Below are 18,950 nucleotides of genomic sequence, written 5' to 3'. Positions count from 1 at the left end.
TGCAGAATATTTATCAGGACAGACTTTATTAAAACCAAACAACTCTCACTGCCAAGGATTCAATCTTATAAATTACGTTGGTTAATAACAGAATTAAAGTAGAAATCAGCCATAAACATATCAAGAAAATCAAACATTGAAAACAAGATAATATAATTTCAAATAATTCATGATTTTAAGTTAAAATGTAAAGAGATGATACAAAGTATTTTAAACCAAGAAGAATGAAAAGATAGCATATTATACTTTGTGAGATACTGTATCCCCAAAAATATAAGGGCAGGGGAGAGAAGTTAAATGTATCAATCAAGTTTTCAAGTCAGCAAAATTAGAAATTAATTTTTAAAAAAGAAACTCGAAACATAGTAAAAAAAAAAAACAAAAACATTCTTGCCCTGCATGTAGCCAACTAGTAATCAATCTGTGGCACTGCATATGTTCCTTCAAGCACCAGGAACCAAACATCAAGAGTGATCCCAGAGCAGAGCCAGAAGTAAGCCCTGAGCACTGCATAAATCTTTCTAAAATATGTAAGTTCACAAAATTTACAAAGCAAACAGTTCCAGATTAAAACATTATTTACTTAACAGGATTTAAAATAGTAAGCATTTTTAAATGAATTGTCTGTTAGTCAACAATAGACAAATCAGTCTTTTAATGTCTATTTTCACCTATTAAGAACAGACAAATTTTAAAAACAGGTATGGACATGTGATTTTTGATTAATGTGAGACTTTTCCTTCTTACATGTTTTCTAAATTTGCACACATAGCTCACAATATACAGTACTGAATTGTTGACCCAAATTGTGTGAATTCATACTTTGGCTCAACCAGAACCAAAAGTCAGAAGACTAGACAAAGTTTAACAGCCAATGCCTCAGTTTCTCAGATATAAGCAGGAGTGAAATGCAAAATGAGAATAATTCCTATTTCCTACAGTAATTATAAGGATAAAGCAAGTAAATGCCTTTTGTGGGCTTACTACACTGTCTGATGCCTATACATAGCAGAACTCAATAAATGACAACTATTATTACATAGTGTTGATTTATAATTACTTGAGGCTTATTAGTCAAGACAATGACTTTAAAATTTTAATTAGGTGACATCAATTAAAAAAGGATATCAGCACAGAAAAAAATGGGTTTCTTCCAATTCAAAAGTGCTAGGGGAAAAAAAACTCAGACATTCTTTGAATGTTATGTCAAAACAAAGCTGAGCAATTTCTTTTCAAAGCAAGAGACAATGATCCAGTGAAATATTATCTATTACATAGTGTTTTATATCAAACAACATATTAAATACAATCAAGCATATGAGATGACAGTAAAGTTATACATTATTGTTACCCTACTTTCAAATAATCTTTACAAGATGATCAATTTGGCTAGAATGTATGGATTCAAATACTATGATTTTTAAAAGATAAAACATTTATTTTAAATCTGTATTAAATAGGTAATGAGAATTCAGCAGTATACCACTTGAACAGATTTCAGCTGGTATAAGAAAACAAAATAGAGGCGGGGAAAAGACACGAATCTAAGCCTGCGCAGAGGGGCCCAACTGTGAGTGTGAACTGTAAATATCTGTCTACTGTCCTCTTGTGTGAAACTCTTGGGAGTGGAGCAAAAGAGGCTCCAGAAATCTGCTCTCCCTATCCCGGAGGCCATTTCCAGGGCGGGATTCAGAACATAAAAACCGGCCAGCAGACTGCTGCAGAAGCTGGATTCCCTGCTTGGGACATCAGGCGGGGAAAAGACACGAATCTAAGCCTGCGCAGAGGGGCCCAACTGTGAGTGTGAACTGTAAATATCTGTCTACTGTCCTCTTGTGTGAAACTCTTGGGATTGGAGCAAAAGAGGCTCCATCAGAGCACGGCCGCTCCGCTTCGCTACGCGGCCATGCGCTCCTTCTAAGAAAAGAACACCATTGCAACAATAAAAAAAAATCACAAATAAGAACTGTGCTATATCAGAGATGCAAGCATTTCTCTCTGGACTGTCTTCTCTGTTGCATGCTCGGGCCTAAGATTTGACCCAGTGTAAGGCTTCATCCACGAAGGACTCCCCTCCCATAGAGGCAAGCCAGCCCATCCAGAAAGGGAGGAGCCAGAGGAGTGTGCTGCCTACATCATATAGACAATGAATACCACCACAACACGTAGAAAAACCCACAATACAAGTGTGACAATGGGGAAACAACGCAGGCCAGCATCAGACATAGAGAATGAAGATGACAATTCTGAGGACCAGATAATGACTGAACAACTGATCAACCTCTCAGATAAGGACTTTAGACTAGCAATATGGAAGGTGCTCAACAGACTCCAAGAAACCATGGATCGAGTTGAACAGAACACTAATAAGAACCAAGAAAATATGAAGGCAGAAATGACAAAACTCCAAACTGAAATAACATGTCAACTAATAGGACTGAAAAAGTCAGTAAACAAAGTGAATGACAAAATGGATAAGCTCTGGGACAGGGTATCAGAAGCTGAGAATAGACTTGGTGCTGTGGAAGATGAGATACATAACAATTCCATACAGCAGGAGAGATTGGACAAAAAACTTAAAGCAAATGAGCAGACAACGGAAAAATTAGTCAAAGAATGGGAACAGATGAAAATAGAAGTCTATGATAAGATCAACAGAAACAACTTAAGAATCATTGGCGTCCCAGAGACCCAGGAAGAAAATTCCCAGGAAGAATCAATGGTCAAGAACATCATTAAAGAGAAACTTCCAGAGCTAAAGAATATAGGTGATCAAATCCTGCATGCTCGAAGAGTAGCAACCAAAAGAGACCCCAGAAAAACCACCCCAAGACACATCCTAGTCACAATGACAAATCCCACAGATAGAGACAGAATTCTGAAAACAGCAAGATCAAAAGGGGAAATTACATTCAAGCAAGCATCCTTGAGATTTACAGCAGACCTGTCACCAGAAACACTCAAGGCCAGAAAGCAGTGGTGGGATATTGTGACAAGACTGAATGAAATGAATGCTTCACCCAGAATACTATACCCAGCAAAACTCACTTTCCGGTTTGACGGAAGAATACATGGTTTCACTGACAAAAAGCAGCTCAGAAACTTCACAGACACAAAACCAGTCTTAAGAGAAAAACTGAAAGACCTAATTTAAGACAAGACTAACCAAAAGACACCAAATTTCGATATAAAGATGGCATTAAATCCCAGGACAATTCTTTCTCTCAACGTCAATGGTCTAAATGCACCAGTCAAGAGACACAGAGTGGCTAAATGGATCAAAAAACTCAATCCAACCTTCTGCTGCCTACAAGAAACACACCTGAATAGTCAGAACAAACATAGACTCAAAATAAAAGGCTGGAGAAAAATCATCCAAGCAAACAACACCCATAAAAAAGCTGGAGTGGCCATACTAATATCAGATAATGCAAACTTTATACTCAGGAAGGTTGTAAGGGACAAAGATGGACATTTTATATTAATCAAGGGGTATATAGAGCAGGAAGAATTCACTCTCCTAAACATATATGCACCAAATGAGGGGCCAGCAAAATATTTAATACAACTGTTGACAAATCTGAAAAATAATATCAATAACAACACAATAATTGTGGGGGACCTTAACACGGCTTTGTCAACACTGGATAGGTCAACCAGACTGAAACCCAACAAGAATATACTAGACCTGAGGAGAGAAATGGAAGAAAGAGGCCTAGAGGATATATATAGGACACTCCACCCCCAGAAACCTGGATACACATTCTTCTCCAATGTACATGGGACATTCTCCAGGATAGACTACATGCTGGCACATAAAACATATCTCCATAATATCAAGAGGATAGAAATTTTGCAGACTACCTTTGCTGACCACAAGGCTCTGAAATTATTTGTGAATTCCAAAGGGACTCAGAAGAAAAACATTAACACCTGGAAGTTAAACAGCCTCATACTCAATAACCAGTGGGTCCGAGATGAAATCAAGGAGGAAATCAAAAGGTTCCTGGAAACAAATGACAATAAAGACACAAACTATCAGAACTTATGGGACACAGCAAAAGCAGTACTGAGAGGAAAATTTATAGCTTTGCAAGCACACATCAGGAAGGAAGAAGGAGCTTACCTGAGTAGCTTAATGACACAGCTATTAGAACTAGAAAGTGCTCAACAAAAGGACCCAAAAATAGGAAGACAGAAGGAAATAACAAAGCTGAGAGCAGAAATCAATGAAGTGGAAACCCAAAAAACAATCCGAAAGATCAACGAAAGCAGAAGTTGGTTCTTTGAAAAAATAAACAAGATTGATAGACCACTGGCAAACCTAACAAAGAAAGAGAGAGAGAGAAACTTGATAACTCGTATTAGGAATGAAAAAGGAGAGATCACTACTGATATGACAGAGATTCAAAGGGTAATCAGAAACTACTTTGAGAAACTCTACGCCACTAAAAATGAGAACCTGGAAGAAATGGATAAATTCTTGGACTCTTATAATCTTCCACGGTTGAAGGAAGAGGATGTAGCATATCTAAACACCCCCATCACCATTGATGAAATCAAAACGGTAATCAAAGGTCTGCCGAAAAACAAAAGCCCAGGCCCAGATGGATTCACTAATGAATTCTTTCAAACTTTCCAAGAGGAACTACTACCAATCCTGGCAAGACTCTTTCATGAAATTGAACAAACGGAAACACTTCCAAATAGCTTTTATGAAGCCAACATCACCTTGATACCTAAACCAGACAGAGATGCTACAAAAAAAGAAAATTACAGACCAATATCGCTGATGAATGCCGATGCAAAGATCTTCAACAAAATCCTGGCAAATAGGATTCAATGCCTCATTAAGAAGATCATCCACTACGATCAAGTAGGTTTCATCCCAGGAATGCAAGGCTGGTTTAACATCCGTAAATCCATCAACATCATACACAACATCAATAACAAGAAAAATAAAAACCACATGATCATATCAATAGATGCAGAGAAAGCATTTGATAAGGTCCAACACCCATTCTTGATCAAAACTCTCAGCAAGATGGGAATGGAAGGAACCTTTCTCAATCTAGTTGAAGCCATCTACCACAAGCCAATGGCAAATATTATCCTCAACGGAGAAAAACTAAAAGCCTTCCCTCTAAATTCTGGTACAAGACAAGGCTGTCCTCTCTCACCACTCCTATTCAACATAGCACTGGAAGTACTTGCTATAGCGATTAGGCAAGAAAAAGATATCAAGGGAATTCAGATAGGAAAGGAAGAAGTCAAGCTCTCACTGTTTGCAGATGACATGATACTCTACTTAGAAAACCCTAAAGACTCCACCAAAAAGCTTCTAGAAACAATAGACTCATATAGCAAGGTGGCAGGCTACAAAATTAACACACAAAAATCAATGGCCTTTCTATACACCAATAGCAATAAGGAAGAAATGGACATTAAGAAAACAATCCCATTCACAATAGTGCCACACAAACTCAAATATCTTGGAATCAACTTGACTAAAAATGTGAAGGACCTATACAAAGAAAACTATAAAACTCTGCTCCAAGAAATAAGAGAGGACACGCGGAAATGGAAACGCATACCCTGCTTGTGGATTGGCAGGATTAACATCATCAAAATGGCAATACTCCCCAAGGCATTATACAGATTTAATGCTATCCCTCTAAAGATACCCATGACATTCTTCAAAGAAGTGGATCAGGCACTTTTGAAATTCATTTGGAACAATAAACACCCTCGAATAGCTAAAGCAATCATTGGGAAAAAGAATATGGGAGGAATTACTTTCCCCAACTTTAAACTGTACTACAAAGCAATAGTTATCAAAACAGCATGGTATTGGAATAAGGACAGGCCCTCAGACCAGTGGAATAGACTTGAATACTCAGAAAATGTTCCCCAGACATACAACCACCTAATTTTCGATAAAGGAGCAGGAAACCCTAAATGGAGCAGGGAAAGCCTCTTCAACAAGTGGTGTTGGCACAATTGGATAGCCGCTTGCAAAAAATTGAACGTAGACCCCCAGCTATCATCATGCACGAAGGTAAAATCCAAATGGATTAAAGACCTCGATATCAGCCCCAAAACCATAAGATATATAGAACAGCACATAGGCAAGACACTCCAGGACATTACAGGCATCTTCAAGGAGGAAACTGCACTCTCCAAGCAAGTGAAAGCAGAGATTAACAGATGGGAATATATTAAGCTGAGAAGTTTCTGCACCTCAAAGGAAATAGTGCCCAGGATACAAGAGCCACCCACTGAGTGGGAGAAACTATTCACCCAATACCCATCAGATAAGGGGCTAATCTCCAAAATATACAAGGCACTGACAGAACTTTACAAGAAAAAAACATCTAATCCCATCAAAAAATGGGGAGAAGAAATGAACAGACACTTTGACAAAGAATAAATACAAATGGCCAAGAGACACATGAAAAAATGCTCCACATCACTAATCATCAGGGAGATGCAAATCAAAACAGCGATGAGATACCACCTCACACCACAGAGAATGGCACACATCACAAAGAATGAGAACAAACAGTGTTGGCGGGGATGTGGAGAGAAAGGAACTCTTATCCACTGCTGGTGGGAATGCCGTCTAGTTCAACCTTTATGGAAAGCGATATGGAGATTCCTTCAAAAACTGGAAATCGAGCTCCCATATGATCCAGCTATACCACTCCTAGGAATATACCCTAGGAACACAAAAATACAGTACAAAAACCCCTTCCTTACACCTATATTCATTACAGCACTATTTACCATAGCAAGACTCTGGAAACAACCAAGATGCCCTTCAACAGATGAATGGCTAAAGAAACTGTGGTACATATACACAATGGAATATTATGCAGCTGTCAGGAGAGATGAAGTCATGAAATTTTCCTATACATGGATGTATACGGAATCTATTATGCTGAGTGAAATAAGTCAGAGAGAGAGAGAAAAACGCAGAATGGTCTCACTCATCTATGGGTTTTAAGAGAAATGAAAGACATTCTTGCAATAATAATTTCCAGACACAAAAGTGAAAAGAGCTGGATGTTCCAGCTCACCATAGGAAGCTCACCACAAAGAGTGATGAGTTTAGTTAGAGAAATAACTACATTTTGAATTTTCCTTATAATGAGAATGTATGAGGGAAATGGAGAGCCTGTTTAGAGTACAGGCGGGGGTTGGGTGGGTAGGAGGGAGACTTGGACATTGGTGATGGGAATGTTGCACTGGTGATGGGTGGTGTTCTTTACATGACTGAAACCCAAAAACAATCATGTATGTAATCAAGGTGTTTAAATAAAAAAATAAAAATTAAAAAAAAAAAAAAGAAAACAAAATAAAGGTAAAACACACTCCACATCTGAACGTTAAGTGGTGCCAAGATTAGGATATGGCAGGGGTGGCGAACACGCAGAACTTGAACCGCATGCGGCTCCTGGCTAAAATGAATGTGGCTCTTTGTCACTTATCATTATTTTGTATCCTGTGGCTCTTTGTCAAGTTTGGATTTTATTCTGCTGCTTCTGAGGAGAGACCTCTGAGGAGAGATCTCCAAGCACGGAGTCCAGCCCCGGGCTGCGTCATACCGTCTCCCACCCCTTGGAAACAACTGCACGGACCAGCGAGCGGGGGACCCGTGTGTCACATGTTGGGTCACATCTTGCCGTGAGTTCTTAGTGTAGAAGACGCAGCACACCCTCACCATCACTGCAGGATTTTGACCCTCACTCAAAATGGCAAAATGCAATGTTATTGTTAAAATTATATGCTTTTGTGTGAGTGTTTGTTTTGGCAGGTCACTGCCTGTTGTGGCTCTCTGACTCTCACAGTTTAAAATTTTGGCTCTTTGTGTCGAACTTGTTTGCCACTACTGGGATACGGGATCAATGAAGAAGTAAAGCAAACAACTTTTATATTAATTCTCTGAGTCAACTGTTACAAGAAATGAACACTCCATATAAAACTTAATATAAAATATATATAAATATATAAGATATATATTTGTATTTATATATTTATTTAAATTTATATATCAAATATATAAAACAAAAAATATATATAAATATATATATAATATATGAAGGGGAACATTTAAATTACCAGACATACAATTCAATAAAAAATATCTAGTGCTAAAATTTTCTGGTCTATTTTATAAAAAAAAAAGGCAAAAGCAGACTAATTCTTAAGACAAACACTATACCTGTTCAGTATTGTGCAGAACAGTCATATGTTAAAACAGCATTTTAAGTCACTTATATATATTAAATTAACTGATCATCCCATTAATTCAATGATACAAGAAGTACTGTATTACTAATTTAACAGGAAAATCTAGTCATAGAACCTTTTTATTGTAGATAAAGACACAAATAAAATATAAAGAGTATCCCTTCATTCTTTTCACCTTTTTTTTATTACATTTTCTCTTTCTCTACCTCTTTGCACCTCTATCCCCAATACAACACAATCAAAGACTATTGCAAAGTGAACTCCAGCAGGGAACATAAACTCATCAACAGGATCAATAATATTGTGAATGCGAATTAGTCACTTCAAAGGTAAAAGACAGCCAGAAAGAATAACTTCTTGGGAAGAAAACAAAAAAGAGAAGGAATATGGTAGAGATACTCAATTTCTTTTTCTTTAGAGTAGAAAAGAGATGCCTAAGGAGCACAAAAATCACCATAGAAAGATCAGGAAAATAAAAGGTTGGAGAACAAAGCTTAATACAAGAAATTGATTCTAGAGAAAAACTATAACCAAACCATTGCATAAAGTTTATTCTAGGTAAAAAAAATATTAAACCAAACCATCACAGGACCATAGGAAAGGCACAAAATGATTTTCAATAATGCACATACTTGAAACCTAAATAATGTTATATTGAAATAATTCTTTGATTAGAAATGTCTTGTGGGGGAAAAAAAACCTATACAGAAAATAAATAAGTTCTGGTAAGAAAGGAATTACCTTAGCTTCATGACTTTGAAATTCTGAGAAACATTTTAATTTCTAATCTATACCTCTCAGCCTAAAATAATTAGATGAGACCAAAGAGATATAGCTCAAACTGCTAGACTGTATAGTTTGTATGTGGAAGGCCAGGGTTCAATATCTATCTAACACTGCTATCTCTGAGCGACACTAAATACAGCCCCCCAATAAAATACAACCTAAAAATAAAGTTGTCTTCAGTGACTTTCCAGCACAAAATTTACTTCAGTTTCATTTTGTCAGAATAGTCTCTGATTGGGAGCATTTTCCAAATATACACAGCTATCTGTAAAACAAAACTTACAGGAAAATATTTTTTAAAAAATGGGAGAGGAAAATTATCATTTGGTTATTTTAACACATAATTGACAGCTTCATTTCAAAAATGTGCATTCAAGATTCACAGTACAGAAATAGAAATTATGAGATGTAAAAGATCGACGAATTGTTTTTAGTCATAACTGACTTAGCTCTAAAATTGTATACATTTTACATAACTTGCATACATGACAAAATGTACACACAAAATTTGATGGAACAGCATATGATAAATATAAGTTCTGTGATATAGTCTATATATGTTTATAAATAGAGATAAAGAGTAAAATATGGAAAGATAGGAAAGGAGAAGAAAGATTATCCACTGAGCTATTCTCTTAGAAAGAACATCAGTCCTAATTTAACTTAGTATATAAAAAACTTTAGATAGAGAACAGACTTATTTTTACAAGTAATATCCTTTAAATGTAGAAATTAGGGACCAGAGCAATAGTACAGCAGTAGGGCGCTTGCCTTGCACGCTGCCAACACAGGACAAACCCTGGTTCGATTCCCAGCATCCCATATGGTCCCCCTGAGCCTACCAGGAACGATTTCTGAGCCAAGAGCCAGGAGTAACTCCTGAGCACTGCCAGTTGTGACCCAAAAACCAAAAAAAATAAAATAAAAATAAACATAGAAATTAGCTCTGCCTTCCTTGAATTATAATCTTTTTATTTTTTCACAGAACATAACTGTTTCTTCCAAATAGTGACAGAATGCATTTAACAATCTTCCTATTATCTCCATAATGATCACTGGATATTCAAGCAGTTTAACTAAAATGTCCTCATGTCTGACACACTGCACAATAATATGTCACACTTAAGATCAGGGATACATTTTAGAAATGTGTCACTAAGTAATTTCATTGTTACATAAACTTCAGAGAGTAAACAAAATGCTGTATACTTGAATATAAGCTAACCCAAGTATAAGCCAGCCCTTTAATTTTACCCAAAAACTGGAAAACTTTTGTGATTTGAGTATAAGCAGAGGTAGAAAATGCAGCAGCCACTGGTAAATTTCATAGATAAAAATATATACCCAAAACAATTACAACTGAGGAATTTAGTAGTAGGTTAAATGTTTTTCAATAATTATTGCTAAAGAAAAACTGTAAACTAGCAACAATAACTTTAAAAGTTTAAAGTGCAGAAAACCATAGCTTGACAGATAATCAAGCTAAATCACAAAGGTTAAAATCTTTCAAAACTGGATTCCTCATCATCATCTGTATGTCCAAACAGAGCTTCAGTTCTATCTGATGTGAGGGTATCAGCATAGACATTGCCATCATCACTGAGTTCGCAAGTATCATCTCTGCTATTGGTTTCATACAAAGCACAGAATATTATGGGTTTAATAGTACAGTGGCATACAGTTAGTTCAGCCTCTTCAGCTCAGCCATAACTTGTGAACTGAGCTGAAGCACTGACCCCTCCAGCAGACAGCAGAAGTCCACTGGAGACTTCATGCATTTGATTCAGTGCATGCACAACAAATCAAATAACCTGTATGACCTGAGTGTAAGCAAAATTCGGTGCCAGAAAACTTGGCTTATACTAGAGTATATAGGTATACAGAACTTGGACACTTCTCTGCCATGTTCCTCTGAAAGGTAATGCTGACTCTGCTCTCAGACAGTATAATTACTGGCTAGATATCATGATTTGTTAATGACTTACTGGAATGATTTTTTGAAAAGTTCAGTGTTTCTCAAATTCCTTTAGTTTTTGTTTTGTTTTGTGCCACAGTCGTCAGTGCTAAAGGGTAAATTACTTCTGCTATGCACTCAGGATTTACTTCTGAAAATACTCAAGAGAACATATGGAATGCAAGGCACTGATCCTGGGTCAACCGTATTGAAAGCAAACACTTTCCCTGCTGTACTATTGCTATGGCCCCTCAAGTTCCTTTAGTTTGGCAGAAATGAATTTCTATCTTTGGAGGACTCAGGGTTTTCTCAGAGAAAGGGTCTTACAAACCAAATAAAATGAGTTTCATTCTAGCACACCCTCACATGTGCTGAGTGAAATCCTGGCAATTCTGCCATATGGGAATCCTAGCATTAAAATAAAGTGGGCAGTAAAATAGAATCACTACAATTTTGTGACACTCAGGGAGCAGCTCTACCAAGTGTACAAGCACTGCATTCAAGTATAAGCACCCCCTGATCATTGCAAAAGAAAAAAGGGGGGGGGATATACACACTTTAATTCTACCCTTTCACCCATGTAGTTTTTGATTTCATATTTTATTTAGATTCTGGGTTGATAATGTATTAATGATAGTTTTTTTTCATGCTATTGCAACACTACACCCATATCAGTGTACTCTCTTCCCTCTCACGAGGACCCCAAACACTGTACCCTCCAATCTCCCCAACGCAATCAGTTCTCCCATTGTGTTGCTTTTAAACCTGTTACTCTGATACCTTGCTGCATATCTTTTTGTCCCACATATGAAAGAGTTCATCTTTTTCCTTCTGACCAACTTCACTCATCATGATATCCCCTAGTTCCATCTATCCATCAAGCAAGCTCCTGGTGTTCTTTTTAAGAGGTGCATAGTATAAGTATAAAATAATGATTTTATTGAGGCCAATGTTTGCTCAGCAGCAGGGCATTTGCCTTGCATAAAGCTGACCCAGGGCAGCCACTGGTTCGATCCTCAGCATCCCATATGATCCCCTGAGCCAGAAACAATTTCTGAGCACAGAGCCAGGAGTAGGAGTGACACCTGAGCACCACCAGGTGTGGCAAAAAAATAAAATAGTTTTTATTATTGTTTAAATGTAAACTGGTTAGAGGAAACCTTGGAGAATGATTTATTCTAGGATGTAGTGCTTACAGTAAAAGTGTTAACTTTTTGTGCGTTTGGGACACACTCAGGGGTGCTCAGGGCTTGTTCCTGGTTCTCTGCCCAGAGATCACTCCTGGCAGTTCTCAGTAGACCATATGAGATCTAGGGATCAAATACAAGTAAGCTAAATGTAAGGCAAATGCCCTATCCTGTTGAATTCTAGCTCTGGCCCCAGAAAGTGTGAACTTTTTGGTTCTCGCTGGACACTTAAGATGCTAATAACATCTATCTACCTACTCCTAGCATACAACAAAAAGTTTTGACATATAATTTCCTTGACAGATACCAGTAGACATTCTTTGGTAAACTCATAAAATTTAATTAGGCATAAAATTAGTTTCATCTGGGCCAGAGCAATAACACAATGAATAAGGTGTTGATCTTGCACAGCCCTGGTTCAATCCCTGGCAATCTCCTGTAGTCCCCAAGCCTGCCAGGAGTAATTTCTGAATTCAGAGGCAGCAACACTGAAGTTTGCTATGTGAGCCAAAAATACGAAAAAAGTAGTTTTTGTCCATTGAGAATCATGAGGAACTCTCATAGAGGATTCTAGACCTCAGTTTATGTATACAAATCTTTATATAAATAGGGGCCAGAACGTAGCAGCAAAGGATAAGGCTTCTGCCTTGCACACGCTAGCCTAGGACAGACCTCGGTTTAATCCCCCTGCATCCCATATGGTTCCCTAAGCCAGGAGCGATTTCTGAGCGCATAGCCATGAGTAACCCCTGAACGTCAACAGGTGTGGCCCGAAACCAAAAAAAAAAAAAAAAAAAGTTCTTTATATTACTATATTTTTATAAATCTGTCTCTTTTTTTTGCTGAGCCTTCCTAGACTGCAGCTGCTTCAACAGTCCCCAATTCTGATCTCTAATCAGAGGCACCATTTTGACCTAACTACAGAGAGTTATTTCAAATTATGCAGAGGATCAGGGCTACTTGGTCTCTCTCATGAGTTCGAATTCTCTCAATCATAATGTTGCAATGGCTGGCTGTCCAGGACCTAAGAAAAGTTACCTACCTCAGGCTTATAGAGTTAGAGCAGTCATCTATTACTCCATTCAAGCCATTAACAGAAGCTCTTGTTTACATTTTTTCACATAATTTTAAATATCCTGTTTTTCCTGTTTTTAATTAATATTCATTGTCTTATCCTTTGCCTTTAATCTGAGTTATTTATAAATCTGAATATAATTTTACCAATATTAGGTATTTAAAACTATGTGCTACTGATGGAACAATTTAAAAGTATGACTAAGTTTTGTATTTTTCAAAAATGGAATAAAGATGCTTTAAATTTATTTATATAAAACCTTCCTCCAGTGGGGGGCCAAAAAAATCTTTCCTCCAATAATTTACTTTTTCATAAATAATAGTGCAAGCAAAGGAACAGAATACTCACACTACTTTTACTCTTCTCTGTGAAAATAAATATAATAAATTTCAGAAGTTCAATATAGTGTGCCTGACTGCCATACAGGCTTGAGGCTAAGTTTATCCCTACAACTAATTCACAGGTTGAGTTATGATCCTAGTGGTACTGCAATTTGAGATTTCTGGATCCATAACAGTGTGCCAAGTGTGTATGAATACAGCTGAAGTGTATGACCCTTGGAGAGAACAGCAACGAAAGTGTGTGTGCCACAGATATGTGTGCAACTCCCTGTTATGGCAACAAAGAAAAAAGAAGAGGAAAGATAAAACTTTAAAAAGTGGGAACAATATTTGTATATATTAAATGCAAGATACAACCCCACAAAAGCAGGTTTTTAGCAAAGCATGGATTACTGAGTTAGATTCTTGCTATGCTAATTTGCTAATTCAAAACATTCTTAGAGACATAACATTGCTGAGATACTCAGTGAGCATGGATGTATGTGCCTTTTGTTTTGTTTTAATACTGCTCTAGCCTATACTTCTATATTCAGAAGAATAATTACAAATATTGATCAAATAAGAGTTTTAAATATTTCAGAAATGTGTACATGTACATATCTGCAATTACTTTCATGTTTTTAGGGAATCAACCTCTTACAAAGTTTTATTCTTTAATTTTAAGTTGTGAAGCACCTTCCTTTTACATTCATAAAGACATAAATGACATAACTAACTCTTTTCCGTCTGTTGTTGTTGTGTGTGTGTATGTGTGTGTGTTTTGATTGTCTAAAGTGAGTTCACTTATAAATTAATTGAATAATATTGATCAGATAGTATTCAGGGTAGTTACACATCTCTTTAATTACTCAGTAATAGAAGCTATTTTCTTGGATACTTCACATCTGCTTTATATTTACTGTCTACAATACATAGATGGACTTCTATTTCAAAAGCACTTAGTGTTGCTTTCTGTCTCAAAGCCCTCAGTTCTGTGCAGAAGTTTACAAAGTCACAAACTCTAAGCAAAAGATTTCAGTGCAAAGTTCATTAGCAGAATGAAGATTATCTAATCACTGAGATTTCTTAGCTAATGAATGCGGGGTGCCACTATCACGTTTAAGGAATCTTAATTTATTTATCACTCAGGGCTGCAAAACAGAATATATTCCTTATAATAAAAATTGTATGTTTGTAGTAGCAACGTAATTTTCTCTTTGTTTTTAAACCATATTCTACTGTGCTCAAGACTTACTCCTGTGTTCAGGAATCATTTCTGACAGTTTTGGGGGATTATATGTGGTGCCGGGAATCAAACTTGACCAGTCATATGCAAGAAAAGTTTCAATGCAGTGAATGAAATGTGTTAACAATCAAAACAAATCTTAAAAGAAAATGTAATGCTTAGTGCACAAAAATTAGATTTTTCTGAACTGAAGCTGCATGAAAAATGAATAAACAACATTCTAAGAGATAAACGCTGGGGTCTCCTTAGATCTCTTTTCTTCATGACATTGAATTCATTTTTAAAACAGAAATATAAAGAGTGTTTATTAAAAACAGAAATATAAAGAGTGTTTATTCATCTACACATACATAATTTGTACATATATACATATATAGTATATGTAATGATTTATTAATATGTACAATACATATACATGCAGATCATATAGACTTAAAGGGTAGGTAATAATGTTCAATGGGGATTTTCTATACTTTAAATAATTTTTTTTTTTTTTTTGGTTTCTCAACCAGACCTGTCAATGCTCAGGAGTTACTCCTCAATGTACACTTAATAAATACTCTTGGCAGAGATTAGGGACCTTTATAGAATGCTGGGGATTCAACACGGGACAGCCATATGCAAGCAAGGTAAGTGCCTTGTCCTCTGTACCCCATACAATTCAGTTAAGTTGTTAAGTCAAAAGTTCTAATTAACTGACACAAACAGACACCTTCTTGTTAATTTGTGATACTACCCTCTCAGCAACACCTGATCAGATCAAAAGTGGATTTAATCTCATGATGATTTAATCACTCTCAAGAGATTTTTAGAATTAAGATCTTTGACTAGAGTAGCCACTCTGATGACTTAGGGTTAGTGGCTGCAACTATTTAATCATGTGACCCTCAAAGTAAATTTATAAAAATATGAAAGAAGTGCTCGCTTCGGCAGCACATATACTAAAATTGGAACGATACAGAGAAGATTAGCATGGCCCCTGCGCAAGGATGACACGCAAATTCGTGAAGCGTTCCATATTTTAAAAAAAAAAAAATATGAAAGAAGAATAATCATATAGATATATGCAAGTGTAAAAATGAAGAAAAGTCTACTTAGATTTCTGTTGGCAAGTTTTATTTCTTCATAAAACCAAGATATTCCCTGGGCCATGAGTAGTTCAGTATCTATTCAAATTTTAGTTTTTCATAAATTTAAATGGGTTTCTGATAGTTGAATATGAAAAGGGACCCTAGACATGTTCAATAGGCTGAGCACATAATTTGCATGGAGGTACAATCACTGGTACAGCGTGTTTCCCCCAGCATTGAAAAGAGTGAACATATGAACTCCAAGCACAAAACCAGGAATAGTGCCAAGACGGCCTCTGAATGTGGTCCCCAAACTATATAGATATAGATATAAATATAGATATATAGATATAGATATATAGATATGCACATATGTATTTTGTGTAAATATGTAAATATGTTTATATATAAAATCATTTATGTATATATGACCTTTTTGTTTGCACATATAATTATATATAATACAGTATTTTTAAAAAATGTTTACTGCTTTAAAACAGTATAGAGGCATAAAGTTTCAAAATCGCAGAGAGGCGAAATATTAAATTGAGGGAAAAAACAAATTTTTAAAAAATAGAGCTTATGATTGTTATTATTAGACTGCATTTTCAGGGAATAGATACATGACACCAAGTAACATAGGACTTATTAATATTAAAACAAATAAAGAATTCTGTAATTCCTCAAGGAAAAAAATTGCCATCATTGCAGTTAGTTCCAAAAATATCCAAAATCCTTTATTCTACTGGTTAATATAAATACATTTTTAAAATAAAAGACTAATAGTGGACTATTTATTGATATAAATATGTAACCCAATAGAAATGTATGAAAAAACAAATTCTATGCAATATTTAATTAGAACTTGTGCAGTTTAAACTATCAGACCCAAGTATTTTTACTCAAGCATAAAAAGATGAAAAATCAATGGTTATAATCCAATAAAATATCTAAATATCTCCTATGAGCCAATCATCTCAAAATACCATGTAATTCTGATCACTCCTATATGCCAATAATATCTACATATTTTTAAAGTGCTAATTGAGTAATCTACATCTGTGTTAAGAGAGTTAGAATGAAAATGACAAAATCCTAACAGTTTTCTTTTATAGCACAATTCAAACTATCCATTATTTTCCAAGCAGCAAATGAAAATGTCAAAAAACATTATTGCTGTAGATATTCAGTTGTTTTCTGCCAAATTAATGAAAGGAAAATATTGCACTTTGAATTGGTTAATTACCATGAATCCTTCTGCAAAGGGCTCCTGCTTGCAGAACTAAGCCAGCTCTGGTTGGCAGAGTGCCCTAATATTCATGGAAACTAGACTATAGGCTTCACTGTACTCAAGAGACTTAGTTTTTGGCATCCACTCATCAGCTTACAAATCATCAGTACTACCACTGTAGACACTAAACTGTCTGAAGTAAACAGGGCAGAAAACACCTGTATTTAATAGGGATGTGCCACATTCTGCTTCTCTTAACTGTTAAGGGAGAGAACAAAAACAAAATGAAGAAAAATATGATGATTTACATATCCTCTGCAAACTAAAGTTAAATCAATTAAAAATCCCCTATGACAAAGCTATTTCAAAAAGTGCTTCTAGTAAAAAGGCAACTTTGGGCAAGGAAAAACTTGAAGTTTCCTTCTTCAGTTTTAGGCCAAGTAAATAAAGCTACTTGAAATACAGGCCTCTTGAGAACCCACACACAGATCTATCTAATACCTTGCTATAGGATTTAAAATATATTCTGATTTATTATATGGATGTTATATAATAAACATAATTCTAGTTCCACATCTCTTTCTATCTTTATATATTTCACTTCTCCACAAAAATTACAAGAACATTTAATAACTTATCTATATGTAGCTTGTTTATAGTTTTGACCACACTTAGATTAATGGTCAAGGATTACTGTCACTAGATGTAACCAAAAGCAAAACAAAACAAAAATTCCTATAATGCTACCCAATTTATTTTCCGAAACAGCAGATCCTCGATGTTCTGGACATCATGACCATATACATAGCCAAACAAAACATCCACAGTTTAAATACTAAAATTACAGTAGGAATATACCAAATTAGATGTAAAATAATCATAGAATCCACCTAACCCCAACATACAAAATCAATAACAGAATACTCAACTAGCTATACACAGCTCATTAAAACTTCAGACAATAGCATAAGACCCCATTGTGATATGACAATTTTCACAAATTTTCTTTTAATGAAGTATTTTCTTTTTATAATCCCATTACTGTTCAGTTGTAACAGCAATCTGAAGTAAATTATTAGTACCCTGCTATGGGGAAGGCACGTCTACTTGAATCTTCAAATTTTGCTCTACTTTCTTATCGTTTAAGTGAATAAACTTTTGATGTTCCTGACTCTAAAAACTTTTCTCCGCTTTTGAAGTATTCAAATTTCTAGCAATTAGATTCACTTTCTGTAATATGTGCACAATTCTTCTCATTATATGCAATTACTATAGACAATTATTATTGGTGGATTTTGTTCCTACAAAAAAAAATCTCAAAAAAGTATGCACCACTTTGGCACCAACACAAAGCCCAACACTTGCTATATGTAAAAAAACTCAAAGAATATTGACTAAATAGATGGATAAAGAATAAGTTGATGAGTCAACAATTATATTAACATATTTCACAAGTATCCAGAATTAAACATAGGAAAAATAAATATTTTCCCTTTTTCTTGGCATATAAAATAAATCTTACCGACTGTAATAAATGATTGTCACAAATATGCAAAAGTATGGAAACATTAATTCCATATGATTTCATCCTAAATTATGTTATATTAGAAGCTACTGTTTTATCTAGTCTAATTGTATAGTCATAGAATTTTGGGCTACTTAATCACAACTAACAGATAATTCAGACAAAAATTTAGACACCGTAGATTGAAACTAGACAATCTTACTACTCTAATTGTCAAGAAGCCAGCCTGAAGAATAGCCTTTTTGTAACCTCCTCCCACAAATAAAACTATTCACAGATTTTATCACTTCAAGATGTTACCTG

The 18,950-nt window shown here is 35.5% G+C and overlaps 1 protein-coding gene and 1 non-coding gene across 2 annotated transcripts in view; one reads left to right on the top strand and one right to left on the bottom strand.

The window, feature by feature from the left end:
- RFX3 (regulatory factor X3) overlaps positions 1-18,950 on the bottom strand; it is a 331,177-nt gene that overhangs the window by 230,878 nt on the left and 81,349 nt on the right.
- LOC125995980 (U6 spliceosomal RNA) lies at positions 15,739-15,845 on the top strand. The gene has a single exon (XR_007491195.1). It is a non-coding gene; the product is annotated as a U6 spliceosomal RNA (small nuclear RNA).

Source organism: Suncus etruscus, chromosome 1 (genome assembly GCF_024139225.1).
Source record: "Suncus etruscus isolate mSunEtr1 chromosome 1, mSunEtr1.pri.cur, whole genome shotgun sequence".
Classification (NCBI taxonomy): Eukaryota; Metazoa; Chordata; class Mammalia; order Eulipotyphla; family Soricidae; genus Suncus; species Suncus etruscus.
This window is presented reverse-complemented; position numbering and strand designations above follow the sequence as displayed.